Source organism: Silurus meridionalis, chromosome 25 (assembly GCF_014805685.1).
Source record: "Silurus meridionalis isolate SWU-2019-XX chromosome 25, ASM1480568v1, whole genome shotgun sequence".
In the NCBI taxonomy this organism is placed as follows: Eukaryota; Metazoa; Chordata; class Actinopteri; order Siluriformes; family Siluridae; genus Silurus; species Silurus meridionalis.
The window spans coordinates 3472501-3494579 of record NC_060908.1 but is presented as its reverse complement, the minus strand read 5'-3'; the positions used below and the strand labels follow the sequence as shown (position 1 = coordinate 3494579).

Here is a 22079-nt window from a genome sequence, read left to right as displayed (position 1 = left end):
ATCATCTCGCTCCTGTCTGCGCGAGCGTGTGAGCGGGATATAGTTTCTGAGGCAAAACCATGGGTCCGTGTCACAATGATGTGATGTGATATGATGTCTAGATGCATGTATGTGTGCATGTGTGCATGTGTGTGTGTGTGTGTGTGTGTGTGTGTGTGTGTGTGTGTGTGTGTGTGAGCTCACACCACAGAGGACAGACAGGTGCAGACAGTCCCTGTCAGAGTGTGTCAGAGTCACACAGCGCTGCTTCATTAATGCTGGAAATGAAATACGCACACACACACACACACACACACACACACACACACACACACACACACACACACACACATATATAGGGTCAGTAAACCAGGTTTCCATCTCACTCCTAATATGACGTTCTATTGGACAGATTATAATTTTAAAAACTGTTTTGTACATGTTAATGTACTTTCTGTAAATTATTTTTTTCTACTTATATTTGATACTTTATAGTAATACTTTATACTTTTAATTTTTTTTTTTTATTTATGTATTAAAATTAAATCAAAAATTCTATTTTAATTTACATGTTGGACAGTCATAAAATAGCATTTCACTACAGATCATACTCTATATAAATGTGTATGTGACAAATACAAATTTATTCAGATTTATCTCCCAAAAAATTCCTAAAATCCCCCAAAAATCTCTGGGTCTGGAGTTTTCGGGAACTCCGAGAATGAGGTAGGAAAATATTTACATTTAGATTGCATCCAGGATCCAGGGCCCCACACACACTTTCTGACCAAGAGGCAATATAGTGTTGCAAATCTGCATTCTCCGGACATGTTTTTGGGAGGGTGGAGAAAACTGTAGAACCCAGAGGAAACCCACATTGTTAGAGAAAAACAAATGATGCTCCACACAGGCAAATTTCCTGTTGCTTATATTCTGGAAGATTTTTAAGAGGGTTTTAGGATGTTTTGGGGAGATTGGGAGGTTGGAGAAAACCAGAGAACCCAGAGGAAACCCACATAAACAGGGAGGAACATGTGACTCTCTACTAAAAATTGGTAAAATTCAGCGATTCGCAAGTTAAAGATGTGATGCATAGATTTAAAAAAGTGTACATCGGATATAAGTTGGCATTTGGAACGTGATGCATTGTTTTGAACAAATTAGCATTGGTAAAAAAATTATTTATTTATAAATAATTATTAGTAGAAGCGCTATAATTTTTTTTATTCAAAGAGTGCCCAATAATTTGTGACCAATATCTTCTATGTAGATTTATTTCTTCTCGCTAAACTGTTTCTCATCACCACCGTGCTACGTGAATATGATGAATCACAACACTAGAGTCAAACAGAATACAGATTAACATGGCAGAGGTAGAGCTGCATCTTCCAGGAGACCGAACAAGAAAAGAACGTCTGGTTTTATTTCATCTTTCTTCTTTTTTTTTTGGCTGTATGTTTTTGTGATCGTCCGTGCTCCAAGATACTCGTTAGAACGTTATTTTAAAAACGAGTGATATTATTTGTAAGGTATTTTCTCAGTAACCACAAGAGAAACTCATTAGATTTTGAATCTGGGTCAAGAACACCTCAGGATCATCAGGGAACAAGAAAACTATGGTGTCAAGTTCTACTTGTTTGTTTTCTTCCTTATTTTTTCCTTCCTTTTCTCTCTCTCCTTTTCTCAGGAGACCCCCAAAAATCTAACTCAGGTCCTCACTGGCTTTTATAGTTTAAGCAACCATTAAGCTAAACTCTTTTTAAGAGCAGTTGAATTCTTTGATATATTTCAGCAAAAAACGGTGTTTTTTAAACATGTTCAAGTGGTTTAGCAGGAAGAATCGAGGAATTCGCTGTTACAATAGTCTAGACGGGAAACTATGAAAGTCTGGATAAAGGTTTCAGAGTAGTACAGTGTGTAATCCTTATGAGATAATAAAAACTACAAGCTCAGAGGTCTCTATGGAGAAGTGAGGACATCTGTTCCACAAAATGCAGATTCTGACTGCTGCGAAAATAACAGGAACATTTTTATTTCCCGTTTTATTATCTACAAGATATCGGCCCTATCTGCATATAAATCCATAGACAACGCTTTGATAAATAACTTGATTACAATAAAAATAATAATCACAACCATTTTAAATAGGAGCTATAATAATATTATAGATTCAAAGAAAAAAATCAGGGACACCTGATATTTTTTCCGTTATATGTGGTTCTTCCCCAAACTGTTACCACAAAGTTCCAGTAACACACATTGGACAGGACGCCTTTGTATGCAGTAGCATTAAATTTCCCTGGGAGACCCAACCCTGTTCCAGCATGGTAATACCCCTGTACACCAAGCCAGATACATGAAGATATGGTGTACATGGTTTGGAGTGGAAGATCTCCTGCTATAGAGCTCTGACCTCAACCCTATTGATCACCTTTGGGATGAACTGGAACACCTCACCTCACCTACCTGACTTTACAAACACCACTGTAGATGAATGAGCACAAATCTCTACAAGCACCTTCCAAAATCTATTGAAATATCTTCCCAAAATAGTGTCCATAAACTTCTGCCCATATAGTGTAGTTACATCCGTGTTTAAGTTACACACTCGTATAATACGTATTATGGTATTTCCATGTTTTCTATTGTTAGTTGTAGGGCCAAAGTATTTTTTTTTTATAAAAAATTGTGATATTATACATTATATTCCATGTTCATTCACCTTGCCAGGGTGATGGTGGATCCAGAGCCTCTTCCTGCAAAACTTGCCATGAGAAGGGAATACACTATAAATGGGCATTGCAAAACACACACTCAAACACACACACACACAAACATACAGTACATATTCAAACTCTCATTTATACCTATTTTTGAATTAGGGATCCAACTGTATGAAAACCCACACACGGAGAAAATAGACAGAAATGCCACATAGAAAATATCCTGAGCTTTGCACGAACAATGAGGCAGCAACACCTCCCCATGCATCCCCCTGACACCCTCTGGAATTGCTTATTGAATACAAAATGTTTGTAACAGGACAGCACTTCTTATACACGTCTAGGTTCTTATAGACGTCTTGACTGTATCATGGGAACATGTAAAGTTCATAGACTCAAAACGGTGTCTAATGTGATAAACTAATCCAGAACTAAGCTCATTCTGAAGCCATCCTTAAAAAAGACACATTACAGCCCACTACAGACACAGAAAACATTTGCTGGACAAACACACATACAAGCTACAGTACGACATTTTAAGTAGAACTGCTCAAATAAGCCAAATTGTACTACTGCCTTTCATTAGAACCCTAATACTCTCCCCACAGGCCACGAAACACGCCGTGATCGATGTTCGCTGGCGTCACACAACCTCAACATGAAGAGATTTCTGGGGCCAAATGGGCACACCCAGTCCTGGAAGTCCTTACACCGCCACACTCTCATCCAGATGAGAGCACTGAAACATTTACTGGATAAAAAGAAGAAGAGGAAGAAGAAGAGAAAAAATACACACTGCAGACTCACAATGTAAACACATCACCAGCTGTTAAGTTGAGCCTTTTTTTGTGTTTTAACATCGAACATCACAGACATCATACAACTAGCAGGAATGTAGCGCATCAGCATTAAAAAACTGAACCTGTGCCCTTTATCCTGCTTTTATTCTGCTTCTCACTCTGGATTCGAGGACTCTCACAGGATTCGAGGACACTTGGAACACTGTGCTGCTGTTGTGTTTTTGTTATAAGTTTGCTTTGGTAACTAGGGGCTGTTTTCTGCTCTATCCAACATGACATCATGATGCTGATTTACGTCTTTAAAGAGAACATCTGGGGGAAGCTTATTACACATTAGCGTACTTCGACTTCGTCTTTGCACTGGGAAAGCTGTGCACACAGGAACTGAATTCTTTTTTTTTCTCATTCCAATCACAATACAGGTGCTGTCACACTATATATATATATATATATATATATATATATATATATATATATATATATATATATATATATGTAATAAAAATAAATACTGAAAAGGAAGGCAGCTACCAACAGGTATCCAAAGCAAATTTATATTACATGCTGAAAAAATCTTATTAACAAGTTGAAAAAAATTTATAGAGCAAATTGATCTAATATTACATTATAAAACATTTCTAGATTTTTTTACAATTCATGTCTATAAAAAATTAGGGCAGGCAACCTTGAGGTAGAAACAATGACAGTTATTATCGACTTAATAAAACAAGGAAACAGAGAAATTAAGAAATTCATACCTCAAACAGGATTCACTCATTCAAACAGGGTTTATTCTTAAACCTCAATAAAACAGGGTTTATCCTTAAACTTCATTTATTCAGGGTTTATTCTTAAACCTCATTACAACATGGTTTATCCTTAAACCTTAATAAAACAGGGTTTATTCTTAAACCTCATTCAAACAGGGTTTATCCTTAAACTTCATTTATTCAGGGTTTATCCTTAAACTTCATTTATTCAGGGTTTATCCTTAAACTTCATTTATTTAGGGTTTATCCTTAAACCTAATTAAAATAGGGTTTATTCTTAAACCTTTTTACAACATGGTTTATCCTTAAACTTCATTTAAACAGGGTTTATTCTTAAACCTTATTAAGACAGGGTTTTTTCCTAAACCTCATTAAAACAGGGTTTATCCTTAAACCTCAAACAGGCTTTATGCTCATACCACAATCAAACAGGCTTCATCCTCACACCTCTTTTAAACAGACCCCATTCTCATACCTCAAATGTGATTTTGCTTCAAAACTCTAAAACAGGTTTTGTGTTTCTTTCACTTGAATTTTTTTATACTTCATTAAGTCATCATATAATCATACCTAATTATTTTAATAGGGACAGATTAATCTATTATTTCTTTTAAGACATATTTGTAGATTATTTTCCCATTTTTAGTCTATTAAAGAAATAGGGCTTGCAGTCATGAGGTAGGAACAATAACAATTATTAGGGAATTAGCAAAACAGAGATCAGGGAAAATTAGGAAAAACTTACAATTAGAAGCAGTGTTAGAAATTCAAGGCCATTTTAGACTTAGACTAACAAGGGTCAATAGTTTAAAAGACTATAAATAGACTACAAGCAATTTTTTACAATTATCTTGTATCTGGATTTATTTCCATAATTTGAATATTTATTTAAGGAAGCTATGGGGCCGTCAACATTTTCATAAAACTGGCTAAATAAAGAACAATTAGAATTGTATGAGTAAGGGATTTTAGTCTTGTTTTCAGAATCAGCTACCCACTAAGTGGGGTTTAGTGTATCACGGTGGTCTGATCTCCAGCCTCAGTAAGTAGAGGTGTAGAAAACAGAACAACAAATTCAGGTGATTTTATCAAGGAGAAGGAAAAGAGCAAGAAAGGATACAATTAGGAAACAATTGACTCATACACTCGAAAAAGATATGAGTCAGTATTTAGCCAGAAAACAGTGCCTGCTCGGGAGAAACAGGATTTCTCATACGTCAACCAAAATCAAACCTGAAGCCTGTTTTATCTAAATATAATCCAAAAAGTCTGTAGGCTCAAACAGGATACAGATTATATCCTCACGCCACCCTAAACCCTTTACCTCAGGAAACACACTTTACCACTGCAGGTTTGTAATTCAAACTGATTGTAAACTCACACCAGCTTAATGCTCATACTTCAGACATCTTAAATTGACTTCATCCTCATTTCATTCCTCAAATGAGCTTCACCTTAAAAAGGCGTTTATTCTTATTGCTCAAACACTCTTTATCCTCATACCTCAAACATTCTTTATCCTCATACCTCAAACAATCTTTATCCTCATACCTTTAACAGGTTTTTATCCTCATACCTCAAACAGGTTTTTATCCTCATACCTCCAACACTCTTTATCCTCATACCTCAAACAATCTTTATCCTCATACCTCAAACAATCTTTATCCTCATACCTCAAACAATCTTTATCCTCATACCTCAAACAATCTTTATCCTCATACCTCCAACAGGTTTTTATCCTCATACCTCCAACACTCTTTATCCTCATACCTCAAACAATCTTTATCCTCATACCTCAAACAGGTTTTTATCCTCATACCTCCAACACTCTTTATCCTCATACCTCAAACACTTTTATCCTCATACCTCCAACAGGTTTTTATCCTCATACCTCAAACAGGTTTTTATCCTCATACCTCCAACACTCTTTATCCTCATACCTTAAACAATCTTTATCCTTATACCTCAAACAGGTTTTTATCCTCATACCTCAACACTCTTTATCCTCATACCTCCAACACTCTTTATCCTCATACCTCCAACAATCTTTATCCTCATACCTCAAACAATCTTTATCCTCATACCTCAAACACTCTTTATCCTCATACCTCAAACAGGTTTTTATCCTCATACCTCCAACATTCTTTATCCTCATACCTCAAACACTCTTTATCCTCATACCTCAACAGGTTTTTATCCTCATACCTCCAACACTCTTTATCCTCATACCTCCAACACTCTTTATCCTCATACCTCCAACAGGTTTTTATCCTCATACCTCCAACACTCTTTATCCTCATACCTCCAACACTCTTTATCCTCATACCTCCAACAGGTTTTTATCCTCATACCTCCAACACTCTTTATCCTCATACCTCCAACAGGTTTTTATCCTCATACCTCCAACAGGTTTTTATCCTCATACCTCCAACACTCTTTATCCTCATACCTCCAACAGGTTTTTATGCTCATACCTCAAACAATCTTTATCCTCATACCTCCAACAGGTTTTTATCCTCCTACCTCCAACAGGTTTTTATCCTCATACCTCCAACAGGTTTTTATCATCCTCATACTTCAAATCATCTTTTTAATCTGTATACCTCAAATGAGTTTTATCCTTACATCTCAATTGAACTTTATGCCCCTACCTCACTCAAACTGGCTTTATTCTCAAACTTCACTGAAGCAGGCTTTAATCATGTGCATCAAACTTTATTTTGTATCTGCGTACCTCAAAAGGGTTTCATTCTCAGTTTACAAATCTGCTTAATCCATGTACTTTAAACAGGTTTTTTTCCACATACCCAAAGTAATCTTTCCACATAACCTCAAACAGGCTTTATTCGTGTACTTTAAATCAGTGGTCCCCAACCCCCCGGGCCAATTGGTAACGAGCCTCACAGAAAGAATACATAACAATATTTCCGTTTTATTTATTATCTGATTCTGAACGATGTTTTATTTTGGAAAATTACCGAATTCTCTCCTCCACATCTGTCTATGACTCACTCTTGATGCATGTCATAACGCCTCGGTCACATGTCTTACCTCCATCCACTACCTTCTTAAAGGGGCTCCGGCCGCTAACACATAATACATTACCGCTAAATTCAAACCCCCAAGCGAGCAAAATAAACAAAAAACAACACAGTGAATTCACGTTTATTATTATATTTAGAAAATACCAGTTTTTATGGTCATATCATTTTATTTTGCTGTATTTATCCACCACACCTTAAAGGCCGGTCTGGGAAAATATTGTCCGACATTAAACCGGTCCGTGGTGCAAAAAATCCACATATCTCAAAACTTTATCCTATTACCTCAAACAATTGTTATTCTTATACTACAAACAAATTTAAATCCTCATACCTCAAACAGATTTTATACTTATTCTTCATAGTTTTATCCTTATACCCCAAACTGATTTTATCCTCATATCACCAACAGTTTTTATCCTCATACCTTAACCAATCTTTATCCTCATACCACCAACAGTTTTTATCCCCATACCTCAAACTGGTTTTTTATCATCCTCTTTCCTCAAATGGTCAGCATTTTATCATCTGCATACCTCAAATTTATCCTCATAAGTCACTCAAACACGCTTCATCCTCATACCTTAAATAGGCTTCATTGTCCTACTTTACTGCTTTAGTCACGCATGTCAAAATTTGTATCTGCATACTTCAAATGGGCTTAATCCATGTATATTAAACACGTTTTTTCCTCATACCTCAAAGAGGTTTTATTCTCATAAAACAGCGTTTTTTTTATCATCCTCATAAAGGATTTCTGCCCAAAATGCCTCTAACATAAATCTTTTATCATCATAAATAACAGGCATGATTCTGATACTGTGATCTTACTTTGTGGTAGAATTTCATGAACCTGTAGAGTTTGTTTATATCCCCTACATGATTTTAAAGATGTTTTATTCCACAATCTGAGATACTGTGCGCTACGAGGAGCCAGAAAAAAAAAGTTACACCATACTGAATTGTTCATTAAAGGCACCAAAAAGAACAGTACACATCTTGCAGCAATGTTTTTTTTTTTTTTTTTCAGTGAGGCCAGAAATGTTTTCTTCACGATGGTGATTAACACCAGACTCCTCGGCTAACAAACCGGCGCTCATTGAATATGACATTTGGATATGACAGATAAACACACATGGCCACTTGGAGTGGAGTCATTCTTTTTTTTTAATTCAAACTAACAAAACAAGAGCAAATATTCAGAACCAGAAAATTTCTCATCCGTTGCTTTCAGGCACCGAGCTGCCCTGCTGATTTGTGCCGTAAACTTTGGTAATTCCGGTATGGAAATTGTTCCTCCGTGTGATTTTGCGCTGATTATCTTAACATCAGTGGCCATGAAAGGAAATGAGTGTTTAGTGTTCTGCTCTATGCTGAATGGACCTGATTTTCCACTGAAGGCAGTAGTAAAAGCAACCTTTTTTTTTTTTTTTTTTTTAACAGGCCTACAATCTTATAGCAATGTATATCTGGTTGCTATGGTTACATCCAGATTCGCAAGCAGCAGCAAGAGAAGGAACTGGATGTTGGGGTGTAAATGTATATGAGTAAAGTATATAAAAATATAAATATATAATATAAAATAAAATATTTTTTCACATTTATATCACAATAAATATCACAGTACGTTTAAAGTTAAATAGGTTCATTAGTTGTTGGTTTTTTGACGTATTTATTTGTTTGTTTATTTGTTTTCTACATGATTCCTACTGCATATAAATAGATCCTCCATCTATACGCATGGTTTTGATGGAATTAATGGATTACAATAAAGATCTTTTATATAGGAGACATGCTAATATTATAGTTTTAGAGAGAAAAAAAAGAACAGAAGCATTTGATATATTTTGGTTTTTTTTCAGCCTCATGTCGTTTTTTTATCCAAACTGTTACCACAAACGTTGGAGGAAAACAAATTGCACAGGATTTGTTTGGATGCATTAGCATTTCATTATCCTTCACTTGGAATAGGAGACACAAACCTGTTCCAGCATGACGATGCCCCTATGCACAAAACCAACTCCATGAACATGTGCTTTACATGGGTTGGAGTTGAAGATCTTTTGGGTGAATTGGAACACTGACTATTGCACTATTCACTATTCAATATTATAACAGTGAATGGTATAAGAACAGCTGATTGTATGACGTTCTCATAGGATCTGGCTGTGACGCAGCACCAGGCTAATCTCAGTTAGTGTAATCGGTTGTACATGACATGACTGCCCTTGAGAGATAGATATTAGCTTTAGTTAATGTCTCTGTTTGGATATCAGATACTGCTCACTGGACGTCACGTTCCATTCTAAAGGATCCAATTGCAATTTTTTAGGAAATTTTATAAGATTTCATGTTCTGCAACAGAGCTGCTTAATCTGACTGTTCAAAAGGCATTGAATAATTTTCTATAATAAGACAGTGGTTCTGGTTATAAAGTACAACAAATGTTTTATTAGGGCTGCCAAAATTAACACATTATTAAAATGATATATAAATAAGTATGTGAGGCGTAATTAAAACCTTCAACGCAACGCACATTTTTTTACAATGTCCTTAGTTTACCTAGGTTTATAAAAAAAAAAGTATTAACTCCACCGTCATTTGTAATCACTAAACATTTGTTTTACTGATGCACCAAATCTCGAATCAAGCACTAAAATCCGCCATGATGCACACATCCGGCAATCAAAAGCGTCCGTGTAGAAACATAGCAATTCCGTTTGGTGTCCTGATGATTTACATAATTTTAAACAATATTAATACTTTCAAACATTTACAAGAACATTTTGTCTTCATGCTCTAAGTTGAGTTCTCTAATATGAAAGATAAATTTTTTTTATTCATATTTGTCCATGTTTATGTTGATTATAGTATTAAAAATGTAAAAAGTATTCATTTAAGGTACATTTAGAACAGATAAAAATATACAATTAAGTTTTAATTAATCACGAGTTAACTCATGACAATCATGTGATTAATCACGATTAAAATGTTTAATTGATTGACAGCCCTTGTTTTTATACATGCATTTGTTCGAATAAATGATAATGTCACTGATTTTATTCAGTGACATGAATAAAAAGTCTCAAGATAAAGTGAATTGCTGTTTAATCTGCTAAATGAAAGGAAAAAATTCAGCCCTGGTTTTAACAATAACCCCATTGTTGATTCTTTACTTCATGTTTCTTTTAAAATGATATCACAAAACGAACATTTTATTGAATTTTTCAGACATTACCGCTGTCAGATGAATCGAACAATCTACAGAGAGCCTGTGTGAACTGTGAGGTTAGAGAATAGAAAAAGACCCAAAAAGTTTCCTCTTTGGCGAGAAGCTACAGGAAGTAGTCCATGATGAGGCAAGTGGTACGTGACACATGTGGTGTTTCCTAGTCTCACTTAAAGCCAGCAAGCTGACCAAGCAGACACAGAAAGCAAACTTTTGCTTCCTGAGAGATCTTCCTCATGCTTGAATTAAGAGGAAGAACAAAATGATTTTGATATTCTCGAATGATCTCCAACAACCCAAGCTTTTTGTTCATTACTGTAGCAGGACCCTTGGATTTGGGGGTGTAAACCTTCGCAGTCAACTGTTTACAGATGTACGTATATTGTACGAATGTATATATATTTTTGTTTAAACCTCAAGCGAAATTTCACACCTAAGCCTTCAGTGGTGTCCTACCTGAATCATTCCACCTCTTAATACCATAATTATGATGTTGCGGTTATACTAAAGAAAGAAACCCATTAAAAACAATTTGTCTATTTTTACTGCAGCCACAGTGTCTAGTCCTTCTTGAAAAGTCTGTCTTGTAAATGTCCTTGTAAGTGTATCTGTGACTAAATTAATTTCTTCTCCTCAGTCAGCCAATGTGGAATGGAAAAACAGCTATTAAATCCCCATGAATATGTATAAACCTTGTGCAGTTTGCTGCAAATGCAGTTTGCGACCTCTGACTAGTGCGCTCTCTGACCATCCAATCAAAGGACATAAAAACGCCCACATCATTGCACACCTGCTAGATGGCCCCCGGTGGCCAACCCCCCGATGGCCAACCCCCTGATGGCCAACTCGAAATCTGGTTGGTTTAAAGCAAAAGCTTCAGGCAACATAGAGTTTATGATAAAAAGCCAACAGGTGCTGATCCTGATGGCCTGACAGTAGAGTAATTTTGACCCTGGCAACACGTAATGTAATGTTTGAAATCCAATCTCCTTGAAGCACTGCACCCAAAAGTAATGCTATGAAATTAAGTGAATAATAAAAAACTAAAAGATATTAAGTCAATGGGTCTACATCACCAGAGAAGGTATGCTGGCCCTAATGGCCCAAAACTGAGTTTGTAACATACAGGCATTCAGCATGGAGTCTGTTTAAAGGTTTTTAGGGTTTTGTTTTGTACACCCAGTTTGTGCACACTGTATGCGCAGACAGCATTATTACACAGGGTTGCCAGGTTTTACCAAAATTACAGCTCATTCTCTCAAATCTGTTTTCCTCTCAGGCTTTACATGGTAAACAAGTTCACCTAAGTGCACATGCAATTTAGGTATTTGGACGTTATTCACTCCAAATATATTTGCACTAAAAGAGGTCTTTCAACATAGACACATTTTGCAGTTATACTGCATTGTGTACACTTTGTGTATTTCTTTTGTGAAAATGAACAACCTCCAATCCCTGGCTATCAAACAAGATCTTGGTGGTTGCTAAGGATGAATTCTCCTGATGCTGATGTAAAGTAGAAACATGTTAATTAGCAATGTGTGCAAAAAAAAAATCACAGTTGATTGTCCATGGTTACTCCAAAGTTGCATGCAGTAACCAAAGGTTGTCCATTGAGCTCACAATACCTTGACATGGGGATGAATCACCTGGGATGAGCAGCAGTTAATTAGTGCTGGGTTTAAGCGTAAGATGATAAGCTGCCTTTCCATGATGAGATCTGAACAGAAACAAGTGTGTCTCTAGGGGGATATGAGAGAATTAGTCGAGCGTTATCTGCATAGCAATGAAATAGTATGAAATCGCAAGTAATGGTATGAAAGTTCATGTATATCGGAGTGTTCTGCTCTACCTGCACCTGAGGATGAGACACATACTGTTTGTTTAAAAAAGTGAGAAGAAATTAGAAATTTCAATACTTTGGAACTACAGTTCAGAAAAGCTTAATACAAAAAAAGAATTATAGGGAAAAAAAGATAGAAGGACAGAAGGACAGAAGGACAAGGACAGATGAGAACAGAAGCCCAGGAGAGCAGATAATAAAGTAAACCGCTGATCCTGAAATAAAGCAGAGGCAAAGCCCGGAGCTCAGGTTTTAATAGAATGCTGAGGTGATGCCCAGGGACGTGTCCTCACGCCATCTCTTCCCAGGGTTCACTTCTTCGGTCCCTATTAAAAAGATGAAGGGCGTTCGTAGAGATCTGTGGTTCACGTTGTGACACGATGGTGGAAGGATTCCAGGTCATCTGAAGTGTCCAAGTGCACGTTGTCACCTAATATTACCAGCACAGGTAGAGAGACAGTGGCAGAAAGGACAGTATGGGTCAAATGGTCCACTCCTTGAGCAGACAGAAGGTTCGGGGTGTCACTGCTTGAAATCTTCAAACTGCTCATTAAAAACTTCGAACAGACCGGAAAGAAAAGAGAAACTTGGGTTATGGCTCATGGTGAAACTTGGTACTAAGCTCATTTATTTTGTTATTGTTTTTAAAAAATAATAAGAAAAGTTATGTTTAGGTATATACTCAGCACTTATAAAGTGAAAAAAAAGGTAAACACTGTTGCTAGCAACTAGGAAATTACAGACATTTGTGCTACAGTCAGCTAGCTAATTCAAGCATAACAGTTTGGCTAGCTTCAGCCAAACAGTGTAGGTGTTTCTTTTAGACAATACAAAGCCAAAATGATGATTAAAAAATAGCTTAACATGTCTGGAATATCAACATTTACCTCAGATGTGTTCCTAAATTGTAAAAAAAGAAATTCCTAGCTAAGCATTAAATGATCATTTTCACAGGTTATGCTAATTCACATCGTCAATATTATATTACAAATTCACATCTATCTTAAAAACCTCCATTGGCAGCCAAGCTATACTATAGGGACAAAAGTATTATATTGTAAAAAGTAAGTACATTTTAACCACAAACTGAGAGGCACACAATTGCATAGGATGTCTTCGGATGCCAGCTTCATGAAAATATGGTTATGTGTAAGAGTTGAAGATTTTCTGCTATAGAGCTCTGACCTTGATGTATTAAACAGCTTTGGATGTCGACTGCACCCCAGGCCTCCTCACCCTACATGACTTTACTAACACCCTTGTACCTGACTGAATCTCCACAAGCACACTCCAAATTCTAGTGGAACATCTTTCCAGAAAAGTGGAGGTAACTATAACAGCAAATGGGGACCAAATGTAAAAAGGGATGTTCGCAATTTTTTGTCAATACTGTATAGTGTACCAAAAGAGAGGTCAAACAACAACGCATGGACAAATGTAATACTCGTTAAAGACGTGTTAGCATAAATTGCGCCTACGTGACGACTCTCAGTTCCGTTGACCGTGTTGATTTTCCTTCACTGCTGTCACGTGGCGAATCGTGGAAAGCCTGACAGCTCACGAGATACCATTCGATAAAGAGCTTGTGAGAAATGTGTGGTATTTAAATGGGTTCCTTATGAATAAAAACTAGCTTCAACCTTATATGACCCCATATGACACTACACCCCTACACAACGTATTATTATTTGATTTGAGCCCATTTTGAGAATTTGCATTTCTTGTGTATTTCGAAAAAGCTTCCCACACACACCTTATCTCTGGCTGAAAGTGAAGTGAAAGATGAATTCAAGTCTCAAGCGTTTAATTTTTTATTTTTTTTACTTTAGGCACGCACACAAAGGGAAAGGGAAAGGACACAAATCTTTTAAACGGCGGTTAAAATAATGAAGAAGTGAACGTTTTTCGGTGCTTCGCAGATAGCTGATAACTAGGACAGCTGTACACTCGAGTGTGGCTAATTCTATATAAAAAAAACAGCAGATGAAGGGGGGAAAGGGAAACAAAAAGCGAGGGAGGGAGGGAGGGAGGTAGGGAGGGAGAAAAGGAGGGGATTGTGAATCCAAAAGGGAAAGACGCACTGTGTTGGAGGATTTAATTGAATTTTTCCCTGCTACAAAAGGAAAGGATTTGCACCACAAATAGAAACATTTCACCTCTGGCGAGAACACGGCGAGCACACTGCACTACTTCTTTACCGTGTTGCTGCATGCTGCGAGACACGGAAAAACAACGGAGGCGGTCGACATGCTTATTGAAATTGAGCGTTTTTTTTTCCTTCATAAATGTCTATAGAAAGTGGTCAAATTAGACCAAAAAAAGGGCATTAAGAATGGGGGTTTGAAGTATGATATAGGGACAGGGGGTTTCATCCTGAAACTTTCACTAGTGTTGTATAGAAAATTGAAAAATAAAATATAAAATTATATTAGTATATAAAATGTTCTAGTTACGGTGCTTAACACGAATAGGACCTATTTCTTCTTCTTCTGTGCAAATCAGTCAGCTTTCTGTCACTTGGTTATATATCTTGGAATCATTGCATCATCTGTGTCTTCTGAACAGTGGTTCAGTCATAGAAAAAACAGGCTTAAAAGAACTGAAATGTCAGAGTTCTCTTCTTCTTTTATAAATACCTATAAAGGTAGAAATGTAGTATGTCAGTATAATAATAATAATAATAATAATAATAATAATAATACTGGTTTTAAATAAATTATTAATATTTGTTTTTAAAGTAACAACAAAAAAATATCCAGTCCATTTTGGTCTAATATAAATAATGATTCCTTTCAATAATCAAGGCTGAAACACTTTTTACCCACAATTCCGATATTTCTTCTTCTCAGACAGACAGCAAATCATCAATTTACTTGAGTGCCTTCTGACTTCCACTGATGCACGCCCTTTCAAAAACATGCCTTTGTAGTGCAAAAAAAAAAAATTTCAATTAAAGATTCTATAAATCCTGATGTTCATTTCCTGTGCTGTCCGCAAGAAGATACAGCTCTACCTCTGCCATGTTAATCTATATTCTATGTGACTCCCAGGACACGCCCTGGTCACTGTTGTGTTGTGAGAATGTGCTTGAGAAACTGTGTGGAGAAATCAATCTACATATAAAATATTGGTCACAAATTACAGGTCACTTTCTAAATAATAAAAGTATAGCGCATCCACTGATAATTCTATACAAACAAATCCTATTTTACCGTCGCAAATATGTTAAAAAGATGCATTGCGATCCAAATTTCAACTTCAAGTATCTGATGCGCACTTTTTATGATGTTACATCGCACACTGCACACTTTATAAAGTGCATGCACACACGTCTGTTTCTTGCATTTGCACAATTATAACTTAAAAAAATTTTTCTTGTCTCTGTTTTCTTTATGTTCTTAATTTATATTATAGGCTGACTGGAGGATTCACAGAGTAAAGATTTCATTGTATGGTGTAACAGGATATTAACAATAAACTCTTGAATCTTCCCTCTACTGGTATTTGTAATGATACCAATATGGACAATACTGGTTTTGAAATGTCTTTGAGATATATTCAATAGGAAATGATCGGCATCGCCTATCCCTAGTATAAAATGTATCCCATGTTTGATAAATTTTTATATAAATGTATTAATTTACAGTATTTTTAAAAAAAGAGGAAGCCAGTTCTGTTGCACATAAAACTACACTGGGAAAGTTTTTCAACATGTCACTTTTTGATTTAATTTCTAACTCAAATTTTTATTTCCGAAATGCAAACTTGACCAAACATGAGACAACTAGAACAGCAACAACGTTAACCAGAGTGTTAAGAAACATAGAGTGTGGTGTGAAGTGAGTCTTTATACAAGCAGCCATTTATAATACAATACGTTTCAGGTGAATAAAGACAGGAAATGACACTACAGTGGCTTGTGGGAAATATATTCCTGTAACATAAATGATGCAACTTTTTAAACCCTAATTCTAATTGCTCTTACAAATATATATATATATATATATATATATATATATATATATATATATATATATATATATATATATTTTTTTTTTTTTTTTTAAGTCACATTAATATTTTAATCAAACCTTTGCCCTCTAGCCTAGTGAGTTCCATCAAGACCTACCTGAGAACTTCTCAGACTCGCATTGTAGACATCACATCTCTATCCAAGTGCATGGAGTGATAGGTATTGGAGCTATAAGAATGGATGTGTTGATAGATACAATCTTCTATGCTTCATGCTCTTAGCTTTAGAATAATCAATCCTACCTGAGGCACTTGATTTGGATCGGTATAAAATGGTACAACCTTCAAATTGCACAAGTAGATTTTTTTTGTATGTTTACATAATACATTACATAGTTTTTTAATGTGTTGTTAATGTTCTCTAAAAAAAAAAGTATCAAACCTGTGACTGGAAGGAAAAATATAATGCTACTACATCCAAAGACATTCTACACCAGTATGTGCATCCAACCTTGTAATAACAGTTTTGGGGGGAAATGCATCTGACTGGAAAAATCAGGTCTCTCAATACTTTTATTTATATGGTGTTTTACGCCCACCAAAAGACAAAGATGCGGTGAAATGTATTAGTCAGTATGGAAGGTTTTGGAAGAGAAAGAGGTCAGCAAAACCTGGTATTAGTCAGAGAAGCAAACCAGCATTATGCTCCCACCACCATGCTTCACCTTGTGCATGGTTTTCTCATACTGATAAACAGTGGGGTTTTTTTCATTTGTAGTAGATTGCATAGATGATGTATAGTAGATGTCATTCTTTGTTTTTTTTTAATCTGGTGAATTATCTTTGACCTTCCTGTAATCATGTACACTATGTAGCTTACAGTACAGGGACAATAACACGCACGTTTGTTTGCCATGCAAATGATCCTTCCTCTATGTAGGTTGCTTATGGCTCTGATGTGTAGGTTCACCTTAAATTGCGATGCCTCCTTAAAAATGTATAAATACCATTTCTGTCCCAATAAACTTTGAGGAGTCTTTGCTACCAGAACCGCATGCATCGGATCAGCAACAAACCCCTGATTCTGATTGAACCTAAGAATTCTATCAGTAGTATTAATTTCAGTACTATGGCATTTTATATTAATGACCCCTGTTATAGTTTCAGGTTGTAACAGTACAAAATGTGGAAATGTTATAGAGAAGAAATGTCACATGAAAAGTAAAAATGGTCTCCAACTGTTTATATTAAACAAAAAAAATATCACCCTTTGGCTTGTTAATGCAATCATTGTCATTTTTAATGCAGTCATTTAAATTTTTGTGAATCCCTACCCTTTAGGGGTCGAAAAGCACACAGCAGCATGGCTTCAAATATAAAACAAAAGCCTAATTCATATAATGAAGCCTTTAGGTCTAATAATGTGCACTAGCGGGTTGCATTATAAAACAATGCCTGCAGACCCCCCACTCCAAACCAAGATCCACCAAACCACCCATTCACCACAGAATCATTAGACGTCACACTAATGTGGAGCAAGGTGCAGCTGGTGTGAGGTGACCTTGGTCCACGGTCAGGAGTTTTAGAGAGCAGTGTGTTGATAGAGCCCCTTGTCCAAAAATTGTTCCTGCAATCCCCCTTCGCTTCACGTGGAGGGCAATTACGGTGCTAACCTATCTGACAGTGCTGGAGAAATGTCAAAGGAAATGATCATCGAGGCAGGCAGCTCGGAGTTTTGACATTCTCTGAGCGTAATGCGTGGGTCCAGCACTCACAAATAGATGCAGCGCTACCTTGGTTTAAATGTCACCACCAGCCAGGGGGCTGAACAGGACTCACTGACTTAACAACACAGTCCCAGAGGGACACATGAAGCTTTCTAACAGAATATTCATTTTAGGAATGGCTAGGAACTGTGCGCATTTGAGATATTTTAAGGCTTTGCTAATGGTGTTATCCCCATAAAATACTTAATAGATTACAACAATTTTCTAATAGTATCATTATTCCCAGTATGGGCTACAGAGAAATATCAATTGAATACAAGATATTTCACAAAACTACCTCTTTTATAAACCTATGCCCAGAAAACATCTAATCTTGTGTAACCTTCAGATAGAGATTACCAACATTAATGTAGCATTCAGCTGAAGTTTTTTTGCCTCCAAAATTTCCAAATTACAACAACAACAACAACAACAACAACAACAACAACAACAAGTCACCTTTTGAAGTTGGAATTCCTACTGGGGACCTCAGGACAGTTTCCTAAACATTAGCAATAATGCCAAATCAAAATGGCTGATCGTAGCATCAACAGTAACCAAAGTATCACTTTCTTTTAAACATTATATACAGACTTATTTGCTTATTAATTACACGTTCCATGATTTAAGGAGGAAAATATACTTATCACAGTTAGCTCATCACTGTTTTCACAGTTAGCTTATTAGCTTGTAACTAATACAACACAAACATCGTTACATTCATTCCCCAATTAGTTGCCAAAGGGCGAAGAATGTATTTTTATATATATAAAATATATATGAAATATTTAATATCCACTATAGGGACAAATGTTTTGGGATGCTTGACTTTTTCAGCCATATGTCTTTTTACCTCAAACTTTTACCACAAGGTTGGAGGCACAAAATTGTATAGAATGTCCTAGCATGAAACTTTCCTTTCACTTAAACTAGGAGACCCAAACCTGTTCCAGCATGACAATGCCTCTGTGCACAAAGCCAACTCCATGAAGATATGCTTTACTTGTTTTAAAGTGGAAGATCTTCTGCTATAAAGATCTTAACCCAAGCCTATTGAACACCTTTGAGGTAAATTGGAACGCTGGCTGCAACCCAGACCTCCTCACCTCATCTACATCAGTACCTGACTTTACTAACTGAATGAATCTCCACAAATCTCCACAAGCACACTTAAAAAATCTAGTGGAACATCTTCCCGGAAAAGTGGAGGTTACTATAACAGCAAATGGGGACTCAAAGTGGAATTGAACATTCGAAAAGCACATGCCTGTCTTACTCGGGTGCAAAACGTAAAATATATTAGAAATATATACAAATGAAGTAAAACGTTTTCTCAACCAGCCTGGATGTGGAATGTTTTTTTTTTTAATACATGCTCGGAATTGAATGCTATTAGCAATTAGCATAATCAGCATCAGACGCTAATGAGGAGATTGTTTGTGTACCCTGATTATTTACCAAAAAATGGTAGATTTGCTTCCCTGTCATTACATATGATTACTATTTTTATTTGCTTCGTGGTTCTCGGCTAACAAAGTCCAGGAGATGAAGAAGAAGGAGGAGGCCAAGCAGCAGGGCTGAGTGGAGGCTGTTTTTACGGCGGTTGCCGTGGCCAGCTGAGTGACGTGCGTGTGCACATGCCGGTCCGTATGCTGTGTGGTAGGAGACAGAACGGCTGCGGCCCCCTCTTCACTCGCATCACACTATTCCCAACATGAACTTTCACGTTCCTTCATCCACTCACTGAGTCACTGCAAGCAAGTACGTCAATCACCGCTTGGGCAAAAGCAAACAAGCCCTGTTTTTTTTCTCTCTCTCTCTCTTTCTCTCTCTCTCTCTCTCTCTCTCTCTCTCTCTCTCTCTCTCTCTCACTCTGTCTTTTCTTTTCCTTTTATCTCTAGCTCTGATATTTTCCTTCCAATTTTGTTTGATTCTTCCAGTACATCTCTCTCCCATCTCCTGGTTCAGCTCTTCAATCTGGTTCTTTTTCTAGGTCATGCCTCCTTACACAAAAAACTTATTTCTTTTGGAGAGGGGGGGCTGGAGAGAACAAGCTGAGGAAGTTTGACTCACTCCAAACTCCGGACTCTTCACAGAGTCATTCAGAAGTCTCCGGAGTCATCTCTCACGCCGTCTCGCTCCCGTGTGTAAACAGAAACCGCCGGATCGTTAACATCCCCTCGTGGCAGGCTAACCACAACCATTTCATACATACTTCACGTGGTTGAGCGGCTGAATCAGAGTCTGTCAGCCTGTTGCGGCTCGAAAAACCCAGGTCCCAGGTCAGTTTACGACAAATCATCTCATTGTCTCATACTGTATTTAAATGACACGTCTGATTTACGGTCAGTCAAAGAAAAAAAAGATGTCTGGTTTTGTAAAAGATGGTGAATCATTCGATTTCCTGGCATGTTTGTGTTGATCTTGGAGAAGGTCCATCCATTGACTGTGTTTCCCTCTGAGCAGAAATACTCAACTAGTTTCAAATCGGAGGGGATTTTCTTGGGAAAAAAAATGAATATATGATTTTTAACATGTTGATTTTGGGGTTAATAGACTAAACAAATATAGGAAAATAGGAAGGTTTAACAAATATGGTCAGAATCTATATATATTTAAAAAGAATTTCAAGTCCAGAAGTTTGCGTCCTCTTAGGCCAAAATGCATGGCATTTGTTAATCATACGGATCAAGGGTGAAAAAGATGCAGATCCGATCACAGGAAGTCCAAGTTTGAAGTGACAGATGCTCCTAACCAAAGCAACTTACACATTTCTCAATTTTTCAAGGGTTTACGACCCATCAGTGGAAGCTTGGTGGTGCTGGGATTTGAAGTCATGACCTTCTGATCAAGATCAAAAGCTACTACCGGGGATGCTTAGGCCATGTTAACGCTAATACATTTTGATTTAAAAATGCATATTTTTCTATCCGTTTTGGCCTTTCGTCCACACTGAGACGGCGTATTCAGTCAACGAAAAAATAGCTTTTTAAAAACGATCTCCCAAGTGGATCAATTTGAAAACGGCAATTTTTTCACAGCAGAGTGAAAAGGGAAGCTTTCGAACACTCCGCGACATTTCAGAGAGCTGGAAAGTAAATAAACGCCAGCGTGTTACAATTTGCTCATGGAGTGTGGCATTTAATTAAATTGTTACAATTTGCTCATGCGCAGATGTTTCAGGGCGGACGAGCAACTTTTGGAAAATGTTTCAATTTTGTATCCGAAGATCGTGAGTTAAAATCGCTGCAACTCCTGGGCTGTTGTATGAGCGTGTCAACCAAAAGCCTTAAATGTCAAAGTAAATGATCAGAAATCCCTGCTGTTAACCCTTGAACAGGAAGTGTAATGGAACCGTGAATGAAGAAACATGAGCCTTCATAGACATGTTTGTTTCATAGCTGCACACGTCTCGGTGAAGAAGTAAACATTTCCGTAAGACATCAGCGGATCAGCGTGTGCTTCCTCGTCGCCGCTTCTCAAACTGTAAGCCAGAGCGAGTCCAATTTTCTCTCGCGGCTCCTCGCGGGCTGCGATATTACAACCGAGCATGTGGGACAGAGACGCGTGGCATTTAATTAAATTGTTACTGTTCGTGTCTCATAACAAGCTGAGGATATGACTCAAGCGGCAGCGTTCGTGTGGCAATTACTTCATATCAGACCGTGCTGATTATACGTGTGATCAGGCTGATTAAGGGTTTTTTTCTTAATCAAGTAATTGGACTCAGGAAATAGTAATTAAAGGTGCACAGAGCTTCACTGCTGCTGGTCTCTCCTGCGGCACAATATTATTTCATCACATTCACTGAAGAAAATAGTCTGCTCTGAGAGCATAGGGCTGCTGGAGGCATAGAGGGATGAGGGATTGTGTAGAGGTGAAGAACACAGTGCTAAAATAAAGCTAATATTTAAAAGCAACGGGAAAGAAACCCAAAAAAAAAAGAAACAAAGTAA

The 22079-nt window shown here is 36.9% G+C and overlaps 1 long non-coding RNA gene across 2 annotated transcripts in view; it reads left to right on the top strand.

Annotated features, from left to right (window-relative positions):
* Window positions 1–19303: 19303 nt before the first annotated feature.
* Window positions 19304–22079, top strand: part of LOC124378803 — a 6394-nt gene continuing 3618 nt past the window's right edge. The window contains exons 1-2 of one of the 2 annotated variants that reach the window (XR_006924306.1): window positions 19304–19884; window positions 20117–20405. This is a non-coding gene — a long non-coding RNA (uncharacterized LOC124378803). Of the gene's footprint in view, window positions 19885–19993; window positions 20406–22079 lie in introns of those variants that run through there. The other variant, XR_006924305.1, reaches the window with a different exon arrangement.